Source organism: Bubalus kerabau, chromosome 12 (genome assembly GCF_029407905.1).
Source record: "Bubalus kerabau isolate K-KA32 ecotype Philippines breed swamp buffalo chromosome 12, PCC_UOA_SB_1v2, whole genome shotgun sequence".
NCBI classification, from domain to species: Eukaryota; Metazoa; Chordata; class Mammalia; order Artiodactyla; family Bovidae; genus Bubalus; species Bubalus kerabau.
Window position 1 is genome coordinate 72,666,666 of NC_073635.1, and position 23,228 is coordinate 72,689,893.

Consider the following 23,228-nt stretch of genomic DNA (forward strand, 5'->3'; position numbering starts at 1 on the left):
AGATTTATTGCAAGGTCCAAATAAGGAGTACAGGCAGCTTATGCTCCAAGAACTTCAACTCCTTGATAAAATTCAGGGGAGGGTGTTTAAAGGCAAGAAGAGGGACAAGGTTTTAGTGTCCATGATTAACCCCTGTACAATTCTGAGTGGTTGTTAATGAGGTAACACAATGGTGTTGCAGGAGTTAAGGTAATCAGTCCTTAGGTTTCAGAGGGTCTGGGAGCTATGTGTTCATGGTCAACATGCAGTTAACTTATTTCATTTAGTGGGGTGTTCAGTGCCTGCAAAAAAAACTCAGAAATGTGGATTAGACACTGTTATCTGTAATTTTTTGTTGCTACATGTTCACATTATTTGAATCATTAATTCCTAAGCTAGCCTTTGTTCCCTGGGAGACTAAAGCTTTTTCATCAATACAAACAAAAGGCAGCAGAAGACATTAGAGAAAGAGTGCGTATGTGGGAGAAGGGGAGGTTGGGGGGAACGGAGGGGAGTGTGTTGCAGAATCTGTCCTCTGAAGGCTCTGTAGGTTCCTTCCAGTCACAGTTGGGGAACCTCTCATAGCACCCCTGTTTGATGCTGATAAGGGCAGGGTGAACAGAGGGCGGGCTGCCTTCCACCAACTTTTTTCTAGTCTTCCTTGCAGCCCTGAGGGCATTTCTGAGTAGCAGTGGCAGTTGATGTCTCAGTTCCCTCCCCATCTTCTGGGTGGATGTCTGGGCTCAGAGGAAGCACTTAGCAGAATTTGCAACCAGGTGCCAGTATGTGTGCGACTGGGCGCTGGACCCAGTGTGCTGGGCAGTCTGCCCATTTGCCTCCTTCAACTGCACTGGAGGCCTTGCCTTACACCTGCCTGTGGCTCCTGGTAGCTTTACTTGCCCCGTCTTCATCATGCATGGCAAACTACTCTAGTATTCTTGCCTGGAGAATTCCATGGACAGAGGAGCCTGGTAAGCTATAGTGCATAGGGTAGCAAAGAGTCAGACAACAGAGCCAATGATGCTTTTACTTTCCTAATCAAGCAGCCCAGCACCCGGAGCACAGCTTCTGTCTCCCACGGCTCAGGCCATGGCCCTTAGCTGGTGCCCCAACTCCTGGACACAGGTGGCTCTCTGGCTTCTATGGAGCCGACCTACTTGGCGGCCAAGACTCCAGCCGCCCCTCCGGCGCCTCCAGGAGCTCGCCCTGGCCGGCAAGATGCAGCCATTATCATCGGAGGTGAAAACCAACCCGCTGCAGGTGGCGAACTTCTGCTCGCGCCTGTTCTGGTAATGGCTCCACCTGAGCTGTGACATTCCCCTGCCAGGCCCTTGCCTAGAGTCACGGGCACCTTTCCTTGGCCAAGGGCTCAGTCCGCTGAAAGGAAGTGCTTTCTGCTTGCCCAGTGGTTCCTGCCTGCCCTGAGCGCGGGGGCTTGAGAGGGCATGGCAGGGGAGGGGACCCGGGGGAGTCTAGTGGCAGGAATCCAGGGTCTCCCTACCTTGCTACTTGCCCTCCCGCCAGCCTTCAGTGCCTAGGAAAAGGAGGAATAGTGGGAGAAACAGGAGCGAGGTGTGGGGTGGCTGAGAACAGAGGCTGCCCAGGAGGAATCCCCACCCAGAGGGAGAACCAGCTCCCCGCACCCCCACCACCACCACTTAACCCTTATCTGGCAGCCTCCATATTGCTCAGGAATTCGCAGTTTTGAACTAAATCTGTACCTTTTCCCCTGGAAACAAGTATCTTATTAACAACTTCTTTATCTAACTAGTGCCCTGGAACAGTGCCATCTTTTCCCCTTTCTTTAAAATTTATTTTTAATTGGAGGATAATGGCTTTACAATGTTGTGTTGGTTTCTAGCATACCACCATAGTGAATCAGCCATAAGTATACACATGTCCCCTCCTTCTTGAACCTCCCTCCCACTCCTCCTCCCATCCCCTCATCCCACGTTGTCATTGAGCTCCAGGCTGAGCTCCCTGTGCTATGTAGCAACTTCCCTCCAGCTATCTATTTTGCATATGATAATGTATATGTTTCAGTGCTCCTCTCTCAATTCATCCCACCCTCTCCTTCCCCAGCTGTCACAAGTCTGTTCTCTGTGTTTCTATTCCTCCCTGCAAATGGGTTCATCAGTACCATTTTTCCAGATTCCATTTACATGCATTATATACAATATTTATTTTTCTCTTTTGAATTTACTTCATTCTGTATAACAGGCTCTAGGTTCATCCACTTCAATTCAGCTGATTCAAATTTGTTTCTTTTTATGACAGTAATAGTCCATTGTGTATATGTACCCCAGCTTCTTTACACATTATTCTGTTGATGGACACCTAGGTTACTGCCACTCCACATGACTCCCTCTGTCCCTGTGTTTATGATGTCTCTCTCACCCTCCCTCTCTCCCTGTGTGCCTCTCATTGTTTAACCTGGTCATGACAAATTTCATGTCAGTAAAGAACACTTATTTTTTATTTAATGAATGGGGCCACCTGTGGTTCTGAAGACACTGAAGTGTCCCTGAGCTGGGAGGAAACACATATGAGCTTCAGAGAGGTTAAGCATTTAACTAAAGTTTTGCATCTAATGGCAATTCAGCTCAGTTCAGTCGCTCAGTCATATCCAACTCTTTGCAACCCCAAGGGGTGCAGCATGCCAGGCCTCCCTGTCCATCACCAAGTCTCAGAGCTTGCTCAAACTCATGTCCATTGAATCCGTGATGCCATCCAATCATCTTATCCTCTGTTGTCCCCTTCTCCTCCTGCTGTCAATCTTTCACAGCATCAGGGTCTTTTCCAATGAGTCAGTTCTTTGCATCAGGTGGCCAAAGTACTGGAGGTTTCAGCTTCAGCATCAGTCCTGCACTATAATTACATTTCTTATGGTGATATGTGATCCACAGTGATCTTCTGTGTTACTTGCTGATATCTCCAACATTGGTTATTTTTTAGCAATAAATTATTATTATTAATTAATTAATTTTTAAATTATTATTATTAATTTATTTATTTTTTAATTGAAGGACAACTACTTTACAGAATTTTGTTTTCTGTGAAACATCAATAAGAATCAGACTTAGGTACAGCCATGAACAATAAATTATTTTTTTAATTAAGGTCTGTACATTGTTTTCACAGGCATAATGCTACTGCACACTTGCTAGGCTACAGTGTAGTCTAAACATAACTTTTGTACACCCTGGGAAACCAGATATTTTGTATAATTGATGTTATTGTAAAATTCACTACATTCCGGTGTTCTGGAACTGAACACCCAATATCTCCAAGGGACCCCTGTACCTGTTTCCTTTCTGGAAAGCAGCTGATTGTTCTGAAAGCTTTAATGTGGATATAAAGATGAGTCAGTTCAGTTCAGTTGCTAGGTCTTGTTCAACTCTTTGCGACCCCATGGACTGCAGCATTCTGGGCTTCCCTGTCTGTCACCAACTTCCAAATCTTGCTCAAACTCATGTCCATTGAGTCAGTGATGCCATTCAACAATCTTGTCTTCTGACACCCCATTCTCCTCCTGCTTTCAACCATTCAGAGCATCAGGGTCTTTTCCAGTGAGTCAGTTCTTCACATCAGGTGGCCAAAGTATTAGAGTTCAGCTTCAGCATCAGTGCTTCCAATGAATATTTAGGACTAATTTCCTTTAGGGCTGAATAGTTGGATCTCCTTGCAGTCCAAGGGACTCTCAAGAGTCTTCTCCAACACCACAGTTCAAAAGCATCAATTCTTCAGCACTCAGTTTTCTTTATGGTCCAACTCTCACATCCATACATGACTACTGGAAAATGATATCTTTGACTAGATGGACCTTTGTTGGCAAAGTAATGTCTTTGCTTTTTAATATGCTGTCTAGGTTGGTCATAGCTTTTCTTCCAAGGAGTAGGTGTCTTTTAATTTCATGTCTGCAGTCACCATCTTCAATGATTATGGAGCCCAAAAAAGAAAGCCTGTCACAGTTTCCATTGTTTCCCCAACTATTTGCCATGAAGTGATGGGGCCAGATGATATGATCTTCGTTTTCTGAATATTGAGTTTTAAGCAACTTTTTCCCTCTCCTCTTTCACTTTCATCAAGAGGCTCTTTAGCTCTTCTTCACTTTCTGCCATAAGGATGGTTTCATCTGCAAGTCTGAGGTTATTGATATTTCTCCCAGCAATCTTGATTCCAGTTTGTGCTGCATCCAGCCAAGTGTTTCTCATGATGTACTCTGCATATAAGTTAAATAAGCAGAGTGACAATATGCAGCCTTGAAGTACTCCTTTCCCTATTTCGAACAAGTCTGTTGTTTTATGTCCTGTTCTAACTGTTGCTTCCTGACCTGGATACAGATTTTCAAGAGGCAGGTCAAGTGGTCTGGTATTCCCATCTCTTTAAGAATTTTCCAGAGTGTGTTATGGTCCACACAGTCAAAGGCTTTGGCATAGTCAATAAAGCAGGAGTAGATATTTTTCTGGAAGTCTTTTGCTTTTTCTATGATCCAACAGATGTTGCAATTTGATTTCTGGTTCCTCTGCCTTTTATAAATCCAGCTTGAACATCTGTAAGTCACAGTTCATGTACTGTTGAAGCCTGGCTTGGACAATTTTGAGCATCACTTTACTAGTGTGTGAGATGATTGCAGTTGTGCTGTAGTTTGAGCGTTCTTTGGCATTGCCTTTCTTTGGGATTGGAATGAAAACTGACCTTTTCCAGTCCTGTGGCCACTGCTCAGTTTTTCAAATTTACTGACATAGTGAGTGCAGCACTTTCACAGCATCACCTTTTAGGATATGAAATAGCTCAACTGGAATTCCATTACCTCCACTAGCTTTGTTCATAGTGATGCTTCCTAAGGCCCCCTTGACTTCGCATTCCAGGATATCTGGCCTTAGGCTGGTTATCACACCATCATGATTATCTGGGTCGTGAAGATCTTTTTTTGTATATTTCTTCTATGTATTCTTACCACCTCTTCTTAATATCCTCTATTTCTGTTAGGTCCATACCATTTCTGTCCTTTATTGTGCCCATCTTTGCATGAAATATTCCCTTGGTATCTCTAATTTTCTTGACGAGATCTCTAGACTTTACCATTCTATTGGTTTCCTCTATTTCTCTGCATTGATTGCTGAGGAAGGCTTTCCTATCTCTCCTTGTTATTCTTTGGAATGCTGCATTCAAATATTGGTCAGATTCTATCAATCCAACTTGACAATTTGCTGTCATGTCACTGCCATTTGGTTTGCATGATATCAACCTGCTTTTTAGAATAATTGACTTTGATTTTCTTGAATCACGATATTTGCCAACATTGTGTATATGTATAAATATCTCTCAAAGCTCAGATTCTGAGAGCTAAAAGCACTAACTAATGATAACAACCCAAAATACCCTGGGCAGAATATAAGATGCTACATACTGCTGAGTGCCAGTAATCGTACTGTGAAACTTCCATTTTCTTCCTTTCCTATAACCTTATAATAATAAAAGTTCAGGTTAGGCCTTTGTCTGCCTAGTAAAACAGGGGAATCAAACCATTTAAACACCAGCCAGACCTACCACACAAACAGATTCTCCCTATTCTCCCTGTCCTGCTGGTTTCTAAAATATTGTTCAAATTTAATATGTTACATGGTGAAGAACCCACCTGCCAATGCAGGAGACTCATAAGAAACATGAGTTCAATCCCTGGGTTGGAAAGATCCCTTGGAGAAGGAAATGAAAATCCACTCAGTGTTCTTGCCTGGAGAATCCCATGGACAGAGGACCCAGGTGGGCTACAGTCCATAGGGTTACAAAGAGTTGGACACGACTGAAATAACTTAACACACACACACAGGATATGTTACTGTGAAACATTCAGCTTATTGGTTTCTTTATGCCGATTGATAGGTTTTGAATTCAGAGAGATGGAAACTATATAACCGGCCATATGATTTGCTGCAAAATGCAGATATCCTCTTTTACAAGATGGTGCAAAAACAGTGAAGCAGAGGCCTCTGCCCTCCCTGAAAGGGCAAAACAGGTGAGCCTGCTACAGGGTGTTGTAATTACAGTTTGTCTCCAGATTCACTCTTCAGAATCTCCACCAGGGGTCTCTGCCCTTTTCAATCATAAACCTCCAGAGACTGAGCTTCATGACTGGGTCTTAACAGCATGTGGCAGGTTGAAGGCAGGCCTGCTGAGAATCTGCAGCAGTGGTGGGGGTGGGGTGTAGGATGAGGGTGTGCTTCTGTGCATGCGCACCTGTGCCTAACAGACAGATTTCGGATAGGACTCACCATACTTGGACCCTAGGTTCAGATTCCCTTAGAGCATTGAACACTCTCATTTTGCAGACCCTTTTTGTTCCATTCTGACTGGTGCTCAGCACATTTGTGATGCGAGTGCTGTCAAGGAATATCCACAAAATTTGTGAGTTTAAGGAAAACAAATTAGAATATTTTGAGTCTAGGAAGATTTACCAGGGAAAGGTGTAAGTTGCTTCTGTTTCTAACCTATAAACCCCTACATGATGCTGTCACTTAATCCCTAATTCTTTGTTGTTTAGAATTTTATTCAGTTACCCCCTCCCCACCCCTGCTCCCTCTTCCTTCCAAATGAAGGCAGATTGTCATCAGGATAAATCAGGAATTCACAATACCTTAACACTACTCTGAATAGTGTGTGAAAGCACTAAGCACTGAACATGGTGTGAGGAAGGCCCTCGATGAGTGACCTTCAGTCACGTGGTGTCTTTCTAACAAAGGTGAGGTGGTAGTATCTTGGACAGATGTGACAACTGAGGTCTAGTTTGAGGGACTTAGCCATTGTCATGCAGCCGCCAGTAATTCATTCTGGAACAAGGTGGGATTGACACTGATGGGAAGATAGAGGGAGAGAGGGAAGGAGTGGTTTTCTTGCCACTTGAGATGTGTGGTTCAGGGTGGTGAGAGGTTTCCAGCTTCCTGCCGTGAGGTTTCCCATTGAAAATTTATCTCTGAGTATAAAATGATGAATGCATTTTACCTTCTTCACACTTTTCTGCCTTTCCCAGATTATCACTTGTTGAGTAGAATAAAATTACTCGTGTAATATTTAAAATATCTGTTAAAGAAAGCATGCCCCAGTATCTAACAGTATTTCTATATGAAAGATTTATCTAAAATGTGGCCTAAATTCCCTCTATCACTGTTTCATCCCAATCCTCCTTAGAAATGAGGAAATGCACAGCAGTACCTTCCACTGTTCATAGGATAGGAGAGAGCTTTCTGTAAGTACTGTACTGTATGCAAATGTTGAGAAACTGAACCTGGAGCTCTGTATTTTTTGTGCCTAAAATTCACAGAGTGCTTTCATCTACTAGAGTGTCTTCCAGTCAGAGTTTCCCTCTTGAGACCTGATAATCATTTATGATTCCCATATAACCTAGTCACAAAGCAGTCAGGACTCTTACAAATCCTTTTGTTCTTTTGAGCTTAGGCATTACACATCAAAGAGAGGTGTCCCCACCTATGTGTCAGTGTTCATTTAAAAACTATATTATCCTTAGGTATGATCAAGACATTGAGTAATGAGAAATTGATCTCAGAATTTTAGATATGTCCAGATAAGATAATAGGGTTCAACATCCTCACTTTACAGGTAAGGAAACTAAGTCCTCTCAGAAGGAATGATATTTGGCAAAACTAATACAATTATGTAAAGTTTAAAAATAAAATTAAATTAAAAAAAAAGAAGAAGAAGGAATGTGGTCCTATGTATATAACTGGTGTTAAGCTAGTTTGTGGCAGACACAGAATTAGAAATCTGCTCTTTAAGTAAATATTTTAAATCATGTGTCACATCTGATATTTTCAGAAGCTGGCATACATCATAGAATTAGAAATCTTTTGATTCCTGGTCTAGTAATCCTGCACCTAATCTAACATTATTAATGGTAAGTTACATTTGTGTAATTCTTTATAATTTATTTTACATAGCTTTCACATGTATGATTTCACTGACATTTTTTATCCCATGTCTGGATGAGGAGATTGGGTCCAGAGCTCACTTAAGGTCACAGAGCTGATCCAGGGAGCACAGAGGGGGAATTGCTGAGGGAGGCTGAATGCTGTACTAGATACTGCATTCTGTGTTGAGTCTGAGAATACTGGTCCTTTCACGTGGTAGCGTAGATGGGCCATTACCCAAGTTCACAGACGGGAACTAGAGGTCCAAGAACCTCACTCTTGAATTTCAGTTCTGCCACTGGCTCATGTTACCACTGCAGAAAGAGATGCATTTCTTGACCCTCATCCCATCTTGACATTATTTCTGCATACTCTGCATCCTCTTAGGAAGATAAACTCTCAGATTATCAGGTTTTTGAATTTGCAAGCATGAGATATCAATGCATTGTTCGGAGCTATAACACCAGGATGATTAGCCAAAATCACAAGCTTATCACTCTAATAGAGCAGGAGTCATTCATCTGAAATGAAAACCCAACACCTGGAAAAAGGTACTTCCACATCATATTTTCTTGAACTGGTAGCTCAGGTGAGCTGATCACTGTCTGTTTGACCCTGATCCATGAAGTAGTAGAGAAGGTACCTTTTAGATACATAAAGCTGAAGGGGGAAGTAGTTTACTAGGGCTGCCATACAAAGACCACAGAGTAGGCAACTTAAACAACAGAAACTCATTTCCTCACAGCCCTGGAGGTTGGAAGTCTGAGGTCAAGATGTCGGTAGGGTTGGTTTCCTCTGAGGTCTCTCTCCTTGGCTTGGAGATCCATCTTTTCTCTGTGTCTCACATGGTCTTCCCTCTGTGTGAGCCTGCATCCTGATCTCCTCTTCTTTTAAGAACTCCAGTCTATTAGATTAGGACCCACCTGTATGACTTCATTTTAACTTTATCCCCTCTTTAAAGACCCTGTGTCCAAATACAGTCACATTCTGAGGTACTGAGGGTTTAGGACTTCAACATGTAAAATTGGAGGGGACACAGTTCAGCTCAAACAAAGAGTAAATGCCTGTAATCCATTCTGTTCTGTGAAGAAGCAGATCTGGTTGAAGTTTCTTTGTTCCCAGTGTGTAACAGAGGTGTCATTTTGTCTACTAATGAATTTCCTAATATAGCCCACAAGTTATAAAATTCACATATCCTAGCTCTAGGAGCCTGGTCCAGTTGGATAGATGGAGGAGGCACTTAGCATCCACATGGCCTCATGTCCCCCAAGGTCTCTGAGCCTCAGATCCTCACCTGTGTGTAGAGAAGGATTACAGCCCTGGGAGATTCTTCACACTTATTACAGGGATCAAATGAGAGAGCAGATGCTTAAGCGTTTTGTGAATATAGACCATTTTACAGTATGAAAGTGGGATCATTTTTTAAAAAATCAGTAATCAGAAACCTTGCCTTCCAGTAATAAAAAAAAAAAATATGTCCATAGTTCTTCTAGATAGCTTTAAAGACTCTTCAATCAGGAGTCTCCAACCTCTAGGCCCCAGACTGGTGCCATCCACGGGCTATTTGGAACTTGGCCACACAGCAGGAGGTGAGTGGTGGGCGGGTGTGCAAAGTTCCATCTGCTGCTCCCCATCACTCCCCATCACTCACATTACACCCGAACCTCCCCCTACCCCAATCCGGGAAAATTTGTCCTCCATGAAACTGGGCTCCTGGTGCCAAAAATGTTTTGTACTGCTGCTCTAAATAACTAAAATGCAGTTTTAATAATGAGTTTTAAAAGAATTGATACATCTACTGCTGCAAAATTTAAAAACTATTTAAAAGTCTCTTAAAAAATTTATCAACAAAAATTAAATCACTTTCCTTCCTGTCATCACACAACTCCTCCCAGGTGGAGCCCCAGCACCACTACTGACTGTCTGTGCATTGAGAAGAACTTGTGAATATGTGATCTTCCTGTTTTTAAGCACAAATGATAGCTGTTCTTTCCTTTCTTCATTTAATTTTGTATCTCAGATTATATCAATGCATATAGTTCTCATTCTTTTTAGTGGCTACATAGTATTATGCTTTCCCCATTTCCTATTTCTTATTTTCAATGCTTGTCAATCAGAGTTTATAAAATATAGGGATTACAACCCGATATTAACATCTAAATTTGCTGTGTTCATTTTATGTGGACATTTTATGGACGAAATGAACACATATGGACACATATGGTCAAACACATATGTTTATAAAATGTGAACATATGAACACATATGAACACGTATGTTCATAAAATGAACACATATGGACAAAATGAGAAACCCTTGGGCAGATGCTATTAATAGATTTCCTGGCCTCTTTGTCACCCTGTTTTTAATGTATCTCCAGGTTTTCAGTTAGTAAAATGATGTTACTTACCAAGTTGCTTTAGTGATAAAACACATCTGTGAGTCAGGATGATCAGAGCTCTCGTGTATCTACAGGTTGTTTGACATTAAGCTCAGTCCCACTGAGTGTGTGTTTTTCGTTTGTTTGTTTTGTTTCTTTTTCAGTGTATAAGAATTTACTTTTTTCAGCCTGATTCATTCTCTGGCCTTTATTCTCAATAAAATAAGTGGAGAAGTATCCAATTGAGAAGACCCAATTATAGTCTTTGGGTCTCCCTTAGTTTAAAACTCTTATTTGTGTGAACTCAGTCTTGTTTAGGTAAGCTTCAGCGCTCAGTCTGTTCAAAGTGTCAAGCTTATTCACGGCTTGTGGCGATTTCCCCTTTCTCTTTGTGTTTTAATGGGGCTACTTCCTCCATAGAATAATGCATCCCTGCTGCTGCTGCTGCTGCTGCTGCTGCTGCTGCTGCTAAGTCACTTCAGTTGTGTCCGACTCTGTGAGACCCCATAGACGGCAGCCACCAGGCTCACCTGTCCCTGGGATTCTCCAGGCAAGAACACTGGAGTGGGTTGCCATTTCCTTCTCCAATGCATGAAAGTGAAAAGTGAAAGTGAGGTTGCTCAGTCGTGTCCCACTCTCCGGGACCCCACGGACTGCAGCCTACCAGGCTCCTCCAGTTTAGATTGCCAGTACCTTCTCCTAATATGTCCCTGTTTTTTTTAATTGTGTCTCCACTAGTGATATGATTGGAGAAGGCAATGGCCACCCACTCCAGTACTCTTGCCTGGAAAATCCCATGGACTGAGGAGCCTGGTAGTCCATAGGGTCGCTAAGAGTCGGACACGACTGAACGACTTCACTTTCACTTTTCACTTTCGTGTATCGGAGAAGGAAATGGCAACCTACTCCAGTGATCTTGCCTGGAGAATCCCAGGGACGGGGGAACCTGGTGGGCTGCTGTCTATGGGGTCGCACAGAGTCGGACATGACTGAAGCGGCTTAGCAGCAGCAGCAGTAATACGATTGCTTCACGTGAAGAAGTGGACCTAGAAAGGTGTTGCCTTAGGAGAAGGACTTTAAAACTCTTAAACATGTTGTCCCCGCCCCCATGTGTGTATGGGTTAAGTAGCTCAGTCCTGTCTGACTCTTTGCGACCCTCTGAACTGTAGCCCACCAGACTTCTCTGTCTGTCCATAGGATTCTCCAGGCAAGAAAACTGGAGTGGGTTTCCATGCCCTCCTCCAGGGGATCTTTCCCAACCAGGGATCCAATCTGCGTCTCCTACATCTCCTGCCTTGGCAGACGGGTTTTTTACCACTATCACCACTTAGGAAGCTCCCCCCACCCACCAATTCAGGTGCACTTCAAACAGAAATAGCCAGATATTACTCACAGTGACCGTGTGGTTATGAATGTTTCCAGTGGACAGCCCTCAGCCTTCACAATTTTTGTGTCAACTCTGTGATTCTACCATGAGTGCATGTCTATTTCAAAGGCATTTTTCCAATAGGTTTTTGCACTATATAAATTTTATTATACATTTTTTTTAATCAGCAACAAATATTTACACATTGCAAGATGTTAATCTGTAATTTTTTTTCTCCAACTTCACTCAGTGATTTCAAGTTCTTACAAAAAGATTTCTTATGTTTATTTATATGTTGTACTATTTTCTTTCTTATCCAAATCAGAGGTGCAGGACACCAATGATAGCTGTCTTCCAGGTTTTGTATCTTGAGAGACTCCAGAGTCAAACTCATTTTCTAAGATATGAGACAAAATTGTCAGATTTTTTTTTTTTTTTTTTTTACTGTTCCCAGAATTACATATTACTTTCCAATTATATTAGGGATTCTGTTTACTTGAGGACTGTGTCAAGTTGCTCTTTTGTATCACCACTTCCTTTAATAGAATTACGATCCATTTTTCCACTCAAAGAGCCCTAGTTAAAATACTACAGAGAAAACTAATAGGCAAAACATACATGTAGTTTAAGTGACATTATAAGACAGAGAGATGTCCCGCTCAAAAAATTAACATGTTTAAAATACAGAAGGACAATATTATATTTTCATATCCTGTGTCCCCTGTATTGCAGGCAGATTCTTTAAAGCTGAGCAGTTGGGGAAGCCCTCTAAAAGAGAAGGAAGAAAAAATATGCTTTCTCAAAATAGAAACCCTTCTAGGGGATTTGCTAATGAAGGACAGACATGTGCTAGACTGTCTTCTAGGTAAAGGATTTTATATTTTTACATTAAAAAAAATTGTGGTAAAGTATATATAACGTAAAATTTGTCATTTGACCATTTTTGATCACACAATTCAGTGGCATTAATCACATTCACCGTGTTGTGCACCCATCATTGTCTGGGTAACTTTTGGTAATTATGTGGTTCCTATTCAGTGTGTTATTTCTGCAGAGTCATTTTGGTAAGTTTCACTTTTCTAGAAGTAGATCTGTTTCCTGTAAGTTTTGAGCTAGATTGGCACAAATTTATTCACAGTATCTTATGTTTTGAATCTCTACAGCATCTCTAACTGCTCTTTTGGCTTTTTAAATTTTCTTTGAGTCTTCTCTTTTTTATGAATAATCTTGCATAACTTTTTCCTATTTTCAAAGAATCAACTTTTTGCTTGATTTATGCTATTTTTTTTCTAGTTCATCATATCATTCATTCTTTCCTTCAAGTTCTCCTTTGAAGATATTTCCTCTAAATTCTTAAATTGGAAACAGGTTAATAATGCCATTATTTTTCTAATATAAGTATATGAAGCCTAAATTTTTTTCTAAGTCCCCCTTTAGCTGTAACCTACAAGTTTTGGTACTTACCACCAATCAACAGCCATAGTATTATATATGTTCTATTTCCTATTTTAATTCATTAACTATATCTTTACCCCTCTAAATTTTACATGCTAATGGATTTTTCTATGAGATTGAACCATGGGGAACAGCTAACATTCAACCTTTTATAAGCTATAAAATGGCACTTCCATATGGCTTAACATAATACTTTTCTTTTGTTGTTAACATATAACTTAATTTCATTTTGGCCAGACAGCATTAGATTATAGATTTTAAACCAAGGGTAACCACATTCACACAAAAGTCCTTGTTTCCACCAATTTTTATTTTATTTGGGGGTTTTAAAATGTTATAAGGACATGTGTAGCCAGTAATTTTCAAATAAAACCCCTCCTTGAGTACTGGAATGCTTTCTGATACATGTTGCAGGCTGGTTCTCTGGGATGCAGACTCAGATGGAGCTTAGTACCGGGATGTGTATCAGGGTTGCCCTTGGGATCAACACTGTGGAATCAGGAGGGAAGAAACAGAGTAGGGCAGACGGAAGGATCAAGCTGGATCACTGGCCAGACGACCTGAGCTGACCCCCTGGGGGGTCTGGAGTGAAGATGGCCCTTTAGGGTTGTCCTGACACATCCACTGGCCAGGCCTTTATGCCTCCCCATGGATGGGTCATTGCATAGAAGCTGCCCTCAGAGGGCTGATGGTTTAAGGTTGCCCACTTGCAGCACTTACAGTAGCTGGACAATGAGTTCTTGAAGGGAGATCAGGACAACACATCTCCATGTCCCCACAGCTTGTGTCACAGATCAAGAGGTAGGGGATGAGGATATACTCTGGGGGAAAACTCTTGATGACTGATGTGTAAGTCAAAATTTTGACTTAGTGATTCTCCTCAATACCCTCTGATCTAAAAAATAGAGGAGGAGGTCCATGTAGGGGAGATATCCTCATTCTCTAGGGTCAGTCCAGTTGTCACCTCTTCTAGGAAGTCACCTTAAGATCAGTCATCATCCTGAGAGAGTCAGTTCCTAGGCAGGTTGATAGGGAGTCTAGGGGCCCCCAAGGAGAGAGGGTCTGGAATTCTCAAGGAGGAAGACAGGACAAACTTTTTTTCTTTCTCCACATTCCTTAGGATTATATAACAATAATGTATCCTGCCTGAGGACAGTCTTTGGATTAAACCTTCTGGCTAATTCTTTTATCTTAAAATGTAAATTATGGGAGTAGGTCTGATGAGGTCTTTACAACCTCCATTCTTTGGAGTATATAACTTCATTGCTAACACTAGCAAGCGAGTACTCTTTCTGCCCCCTTCTGATGCCTATGTCAGAAGCTTTCTCTATCTCCTTTATACTTTAATAAAACTTTATTACACAAAAGCTCTGAGTGATCAAGCCTCGTCTCTGGCCCTGGATTGAATTCTTCTCCTCCGGGGGCCAAGAATCCCGATGTATTCGCGTGATTCAACAACAACCTTTCAATCCTAGGTAACTTGTATTTCTATAATACCCTGAGCACCTCTCATGTGTTAAACTGAGCCATACTTTTTTAATGTCCCATTGTCATCATCCTGAGATACTTCATCTGTAAACAAGGGCCCTGTTCTTTCCAGTGTGCACCGGGTTCTGTAAATGACGTAGCCTGCCCTGACTGTGGATGTTCACACGTAGTCTGTTTTCTCGCTAAACCAAATGAGAAAAATACTTGGAACTGTGCCTATTTGCTTTTTGATTGCATCTTCCAGCACAGTGTCTGTCATACAGAGTGTGTTCATTAACTCTTTGCTGTATGAATACATGATAACTGAGAACAAACCTTCCTTCTCAACTTTACAATTTCGAAATTCTAAAGTAGTCTGGGATAACAGAAAGCCCTGGTTTTGCAATCAGTTACACTTATGTGCCTGTCAGTTCTTTCTCTGCTCCTCACCAGCAGCGTGGGTGCCCAAAGACTGTGCCGTCCAGACTGGGACACCTGAGAGTGAAAGGAAAGCAGTAACCAGCCAAGGGGCCAGGGAAGTAAACTGGCGCCATCCTTGACAAAATGGACTATGGACACCCTACACCCATGTAGCGTTAGTTACATGCTTGGATAATTATCTTAATCTCTGATTCTCAGCTTCTTCATCTGGAAGATTAATATAGTTCCTGCCCTTGCAGAGTTCTTTGGTTGGGATGATGGATGGACCAAGAGCATCCAAAGACACAGATGGAATCACTAACCTTAGGGATGCCTACTTACCAGGGGAGGAGAGTAAGATGGACATGGATGAAGGAGGTTTGTAGACCGTAGAAGGTGTAATTGAGGAGGTCCTCATCTGATGGCCTAAATGAAACTGTTCCTCCTTCACATGTCATTAAAATGACACAAGCACACAGGGAGGAGCACAAGCTCTGGAGTCAGCCTTCCAGGGACAAATACTGGCTCCTCTGGACACTGGGTTTAAATACAAATTCTGCTCCTGTTAATCGTGGGCTATTAAGGTTGGGAAGCCAATTGTGCTTCAGTGTCTTTGTCTGAAAGTTGAGGTAGAGTTAGTACGATTCTCAGAGGGCTGTTGCAAAGATTAACTATGGCAGTGAGTCTCACAGTGTGGTCTGTGCACCAGTGCCAGTCCATGAACTGATTATAACCAGGTTAGAAGTAAATACAGGAAATTCAAGAAAGCTAGAAACTCAGAGCCATCAGCTATTGCTATGACATCCACACTCAGGATGTGTGGGATCTTGAACAGCCCAGATTTTGCACTTGCAGGGGTAGGTACACATGGTTGAGATGAGCACTAGTGATGTACAGTGGATCAGTGATTAGGCTGCAATGGGCTGAAAATATAAAATTAAATAAAACTGATACTTAATCCCAACAGGTGAGAAACTCTACTTTTGAACAATGCCGGATATGTGATTAGCTGTCAATCAGTACTATCCTCTCCAGCACTATCTTCTTTATTAATTGTTACTGTCATGTTTATGTTTAAAATGAGACCATACAGGCTTTCAAAACGCCCTCCTATATTTATCATTATTTTTATTAGGATTAAAAAGTTAGAAATAAGTTCCTGTTCAAGAGGGTTTGTTTTTTCCAAGTCTAAAAACAATACTGTGCATATATTTAAACTGATTCTCTTCTTGAGTCAGCAACATGGTCCTAATGTTGAAGAAGATACCTGGAAACACAACAGGCCACTTTAAAACCCTTCAGAGTTTTTTGAAACACAAGGCTTTATGTGTAAGCTATTAATTTTCCTTTTAAAATAGAAAGAATATGGATTAACTAAGGTTTGTTTTTTAAACCTAATATTCTAAGGAAAATACTTTTTTTCCAAAACTTAAAACAGCAATGTGTGCTGAAAATTGGGAGAAACATATATTTATTTTAATTTATTACTTAAAAATAACATTACTAGTAGGAATAACATGCCCCAGCCCTATGAGATCTCCACCTATCCTCCAGGACCATCTGACTTGCCTTAGGAGTCAAATTGGGGTTGTGTAATTTTTTTTAAGAGTTAGAAACCCACAGCAAACATTATCCTCAGTGGTGAAAAACTGAAAGCATTTCCTCTAAAATCAGGAACAAAACACGGGTGCCCACTCTCACCACTACTGTTTAAAATAGTTTTGGAAGTCCCAGTCACAGTAATCAGAAAAGAAATAAAAGGAATCCAGATTGGATAAGAACAAATTAAGACTCCCACTGTTTGCAGATGACATAATCCTTACATAGAAAACCCTAAAGATACCACCAAAAACTTACTAGAGCTAATAAATGAATACAGTAGAGTTGCAGGATATGAAATTAATACTCAGAAATCCCTTGTATTCCTATACACTAACATTGAGAAAACAGAGAACTTAAGGAAACAATCCCTTTCACTGTTGCAATGAAAAGAATAAAATATTAGGAATAAATTTACCTAAAAAACAAAAGACCTATATATAGGAAATATGACACTGATGAAAAGAATCAAAGATAACACAAATAGATGAAGAAATATACCATGATCATGCATTGGAAGAATTAATATAGTGAAAATGAGTATACTACCCAAAGCAATTGATTGATTCAATGCAATCCCTATCAAGCTACCAATGATATTTTTCAGAGAACCAGAACAAATATGTTCACAATTTGTATGGAAATGCAAAAAACCTCAAATAGCCAAGCAATCTTGAGAAAGAAGAATGGAACTGGGGGAATCAACCTGCCTGACTTCAGACACTACAAAGCTACAGTCATCAAGACACTATGGTACTGGTACAAAGACAGCAATATAGATCAATGGAACAAAATAGCCCAGAGATAAATCCACACACCAATGGACACCTTATCTTTGACAATGGAGGCAGAAATATACAATAAAGGAAAGACAATCTCTTTAACAAAAGGTGTTGGGAAAACTGGTCAACTACCTGTAACAGAATGAAACTAGAACACTTTCTAACACCATAAACATAAATAAACACAAAATGGATTAAAGATCTAAATAGAAGACCAGAAACTATAAAACTCTTACAGGAAAACATAGAACACTCTCTGACATAAATCACAGCAGGATCCTCTATGACCCACTTCCCAGAGTAATGGGAATAAAAGCAAAATAAACAAATGTAAGCACATTTCAGTTCAGTTCAGAAGCTCAGTCGTGTACGACTCTTTGCGACCCCATGAACTGCAGCACTCCAGGCCTCCCTGTCCATCACTAACTCCTGGAGTTCACCCAAACTCACGTTCATCCAGTCAGTGATGCCATCCAGCCATCTCATCCTCTGTCGTCCCCTTCTCCTCCTGCCCCAAATCCATCCCAGCATCAGAGTCTTTTCCAATGAGTCAGCCCTTCACATGAGGTGGCCAAAGTACTGGAGTTTCAGCTTTAGCATCATTCTTTCCAAAGAACACTCAGGACTGATCTCCTTTAGAATGGACTGGTGGGATCTCCTTGCAGTTCAAGGGACTCTCAAGAGTCTTCTCCAACATCACAGTTCAAAAGCATCAGTTCTTCGGCACTCAGCTTTCTTCACAGTCCAACTCTCACATCCATACATGTCTACTGGAAAACCATAGCCTTGACTAGATGGAACTTTGTTGGCAAATTAATGTCTCTGCTTTTCAATATGCTATCTAGGTTGGTCATAACATTCCTTCCAAGGAGTAAGCGTCTTTTAATTTCATGGCTGAAATCACCATCTACAGTGATTTTGGAGCCCCCAAAAATAAAGTCTGACACTGTTTGCAATGTTTCCCCATGTATTTCCCATGAAGTGATGGGACCAGAGGCCATGATCTTCGTTTTCTGAATGTTGAGCTTTAAGCCAACTTTTTCACTCTCCTCTTTCACTTTCATCAAGAGGCTTTTGAGTTCCTCTTCACTTTCTGCCATAAGGGTGGTGTCATCTGCATATCTGAGGTTGTTGATATTTCTCCCGGCAATCTTGATTCCAGCTTGTGCTTCTTCCAGCCCAGCATTTCTCATAATGTACTCTGTATATAAGTTAAATTAGCAGAGTGACAATATGCAGCCTTGACGTACTCCTTTTCCTATTTGGAACTGGTCTGTTGTTACATGTCCAGTTCTAACTGTTGCTTCCTGACCTGCATATAGGTTTCTCAAGAGGCTGGTCAGGTGGTCTGGCATTCCCATCTCTTTCAGAATTTTCCACAGTTGATTGTGATCCACACAGTCAAAGGCTTTGGCATAGTCAATAAAGCAGAAATAGATGTTTTTCTGGAACTCTCTTGTTTTTTCCATGATCCAGTGGATGTTGGTAATTTTATCTCTTGCTCCTCTACCTTTTATAAAACCAGCTTGAACATCTGGAAGTTCACGGTTCACATATTGCTGAAGCCTGGCTTGGAGAATTTTGAGCATTACTGTACTAGCGTGTGAGATAAGTGCAATTGTATGGTAGTTTGAGCATTCTTTGGTATTGCCTTTCTTTGGGATTGGAATGAAAACTGACTTTTTCCAGTCCTGTGGCCACTGCTGAATTTTCCAAATTATCTGGCATATTGTGATCTAATTAAACTTAAAAGCTTTTGCACAACAAAGGAAACTATATACAAGGTGAAAAGTCAGCCTTCTGAACAGGAGAAAGTAATAGCAAACAAAACAACTGACAAAGAATTAATCTCCTAAATATACAAGCAGCTTATGCAGCTCAGTACCAGAAAACAAACAACCTAATGAAAAAGTAGGCCAATGAATTAAACAGATATTTCTCCAAAGAAGACATACAGAGGGCTAACAAATACATGAAAAGAGGTTCAACATCATTCATTATCAGAGAAATGCAAATCAGAACCACAATGAGATATCATTTCATGCTGATCAGAATGGCAGCCATCAAAAAGCCTACAAACAACAAATACTGGAGAGGGTGTGGAGAAATGGGAACTCTCTTACACTGTTGGTGGGAATTCAAATTGGTACAGCCACTATGGAGAACAGTGTGGAGATTCCTTAAAAAACTGGAAAGAGAACTGCCATATGACCCAGCAATCCCACTGCTGGGCATACACACTGAGGAAACCAGAATTGAAAGAGACACATGTACCCCAGTGTTCATTGCAGCACTGTTTACAATAGCTAAAACATGGAAGAAATCTAGATGTCCATCGGCAGACGAATGGATAAGGAAGTCATGGTACATATGCACGATGGAATATTACTCAGCTATAAAAATAACACATTTGAGTCAGTTCTAATGAGGTGGATGAAATTGGAGCCTATTATACAGAGTGAAGTAAGCCAGAAAGAAAAACACCAATACAGTGTATTAATGCATATTTTTGGAATTTAGAAAGTCAGTAATGATGAACCTATATGCAAAGAGGAAAAAAAGACACAGATGTAAACAGCAGACTATTGGACTATGTGGGAGAAGGTGAGGGTGGGGCAGTATTAGAGGATAGCATTGAAACGTGTATGTATATTACCATTTGTAAAATAGATGGCCAGTGCAAGTTCGATGCACGAAGCAGGGCACTCAAAGCCAGTGCTCTGGGACAACCCAGAGGGATGGGGTGAAGAGGGAAGTGGGTGGGGGGTTCAGGATGGTGGGACACATGTACACCCAAGGGTGATTCCTGTTGATGTATGGCAAAAACCACCACAATATTGTAAAATAGTTTTCTTCCAATTAAAATAAATAAAATTAAAATGAAGAAGAACCAAGGTTAAGACTCAGACACACTAAGAATGTTCTGCACAAAGTATACATTGGATGTTTCTCACTAAATTCTCTCTTCCACTCAGTAAACATGCTCACAAGTATCCATCCCAATAGGTGGAAGCTTTGGGTATTCCAAACCATGTTTGATCCAAAAGCTAATCATATTTAATTCTGGAGAACATTACATGAAAAACATTTTTAAAATTAAATTTTGCAGACTACCTAGCAAAAAATGAGTTTCTGGTATGGAGTTTATATCACATTAAAAATGTGGTAAGTAATGGTGAACAGAGGATTGAAGGTTTTACACCCCACATTTTACAACAATAATTTTTTTTTTAATCCATGAGTTTATACTGATTCTGATAAGATATAGAATTGCTATGAGGAAGGGAAAGCTCCTATTTTGTAGTAGAACGCCAGCTCACAAATGTAGACAGATTGACAGAAAAGTACCATGTGACAGCAATCATTGTCATAAATAATTCAGACAAAATTCATCATTGGCTGACTACATGGTGAATGTTGGGGCATGGTGTTGAGAGGAACACGACATTTCATGGACTCAAAGTATCTTGTCAGCTTAATTCTTTAAGGAAGAATTGTTTCTCTAAAGTGGGAAAATCCAGCAAACACAGGCCATGCCAGTAACCAGAGTACACATTACTAATAAAGAACTTAATGACACCCTTGCTTTTTTTTTCTTGTTTTTAGAAAAATTTATTGTATTTAAGTATAGTTGACTTATGTTGTGCTAATTTCTGCTATACCACAGTGATTCAGTTATACATATATGCACATTATTTTTCATGTAAGTTAAATAAATATAAATATACAGCCTTGTCATACTCCTTTCCCAGTTTTGACCCAGGCAGTCGATCCATGTTAGGTTCTAACTGTTGCTTCTTGACCTGCATACAGGTTGCTTAGGAGGTAGGTAAGGAGTCTGGTATTCCCATCTCTTGATGAATTTTCCACAGTTTGTTGTGATCCACACAGTTAAAGGCTTTAGCGTAGTCAATGGAGCAGAAGTAGATGTTTTTCTGAGCATAGACCATAAGGCCCCCAAAGCCTGGAAATGTACTTCCTGGTCCTTTACAGGAAATCTCTGCCCTCCCTGCCCCAGAGCTCTGCTGTTCTAAGCGAGGCCTGTGGACCAGCAGTGTCAGCTGGCTTGGGAGGCTGTTAGGAACACGTGTGATTGTGGTCTCTACCCCAGATCTACTGACAAAATCTCCAGATGCCAGGTGGGTCCTGCTCACAGTACAGTTTGAGAAGCGCTGGTTTAGAGGCCCTGCTCAGTTCATCCTGAGGTTGCACCTTCCCCCAAGTGCAGGCAGCTAGAGCGGACCAGGGGGTGTGGCCACCTGGAGCCCCGCCCCCTCCAGGCCATGCTCTGAGCACCTAGACCCTAGAATCCCTGATCCCAGCTCCAGTGCAGGCCTCCCTCCTGGGACCCGTGTCCCAACCTGACAGGTAGTCTAGATACAGCTGTTTATGGAGCAGAAGAGAATGGCCTGAGCTTGGCTTGAAGGCTGTAATGCTCTTGCTTGAGCAGCAGATTCCTCAGGGCACAAAGAGGGTCAGAGCCAGAGGTGGGAAGAGCAGGGGGAGGGCTGGGGGCTGGGTTGGCCCCTCCCTCTGCTGTCCTGCCTTCTAGCTCCAAACTCCAGGGTCCAGGAATCCCAGCCTGCCATGTGGTTTTGAGGGTGTACTTGACAGTGTATTAGCTTGATTTATAACTTTTAAATATTTAAACATATAGGATGGGCTTCATTTATATTCTTGACCCAGGGCCCACATATGTGAGTGGCAGGTCTGTTAAATGCTTCTCAGAATGTGCTCAAAGGACCCACTGCATCCCAATCCCAGTGGATTGGGATGTTGGATCAGACCTTTGGGGCTGGAGCCTAGGACTCTGCATTCTGACCCCTCCCCTGGTGACTCTGATCCACAGCAGAGCTACAGGAGCACTTGTAATGGAGGGGGGTGGGGCGTTGAGAGGAGCTGCCTTGAGTGGTGGGAAGTGTCAGGAGAAGAGAGGGCGGTCCCAGATCAGAGGAAGGTGCTGACCACAAGCTCACACCCTTCCTGCTTCTCTCATGATTCTCCTCACAACCTGGCCTGACCGCACCCCCGGGAAGTGGCTTCAGGGAGAAGCTGCTAGAATGGGGCAAGGGTGTCCTCCTGCCGACCATGGGGCTCTCGGGGGCTGCCCTGCAGAAGGAAGGACCTGAGTCAGGGGCAATAGGAGCAAAGGGGCTGCGGCGCCTGGAGGGACCACACGGACCCACCCAGGGAGTCAGGCTGAGCAGGTCTTTGGGCAGGGAGACTGGGTGGAGTGGGGATAGACTGTGCAGTTCCACCGGGGCTCCAGAGGCCGCACCTGTCAGTTAGGAGTCTTACGACCTCTAGCAAGGTCCTTAAGCTCTGTAAAATAATGGGGATCCTAACATCCTAATACCCTCTGAGCTTGTGTTAAAATTAAACATGATGGTCTTTCCTTCTGGCCCATGGTGCTGGTAGGATGAGCAAGCGTCGTGGTCTTTGCCAGGAAGCTCTGTAGCCACCGACAAGCCCTGAAGTGGCATGGTAACAGTACAAGAAAGCCCATTTGGGCACAGCCCTGAAGGCCAACCCTTTTAGATGCACTTCTCATGCCAAGATAATTGTGCTCAAAAAAATAGGGGTTGAAGCCAAACAGCCAAATTCTGCCATCAGGAAATGTATCAGGGTTCAGTTCACCAAGAATGGCAAAAAATCACAGCCTTTTGTACCCAGAGATGGCTGCTTGAATTTTATTGGGGAAAATGATGAAGTCCTGGCTGCTGGATTTTGTTTCAAAGGTCATGCTGTTGGTGACATTCCTGGAGTCCACTTTAAGGCTATCAAAGTAGCCAGTGTCTCTTTTTTTGCCTTATACAAAGGCAAGGAAAAACCAAGATCATAAATTTTGATGATGA

At 41.8% G+C, this 23,228-nt stretch overlaps 1 pseudogene; it reads left to right on the top strand.

Annotated features, from left to right (window-relative positions):
* Positions 1 to 1,068: 1,068 nt before the first annotated feature.
* Positions 1,069 to 23,215, top strand: LOC129624245 (40S ribosomal protein S23-like; annotated as a pseudogene).
* The last annotated feature ends 13 nt before the right edge of the window (positions 23,216 to 23,228 follow it).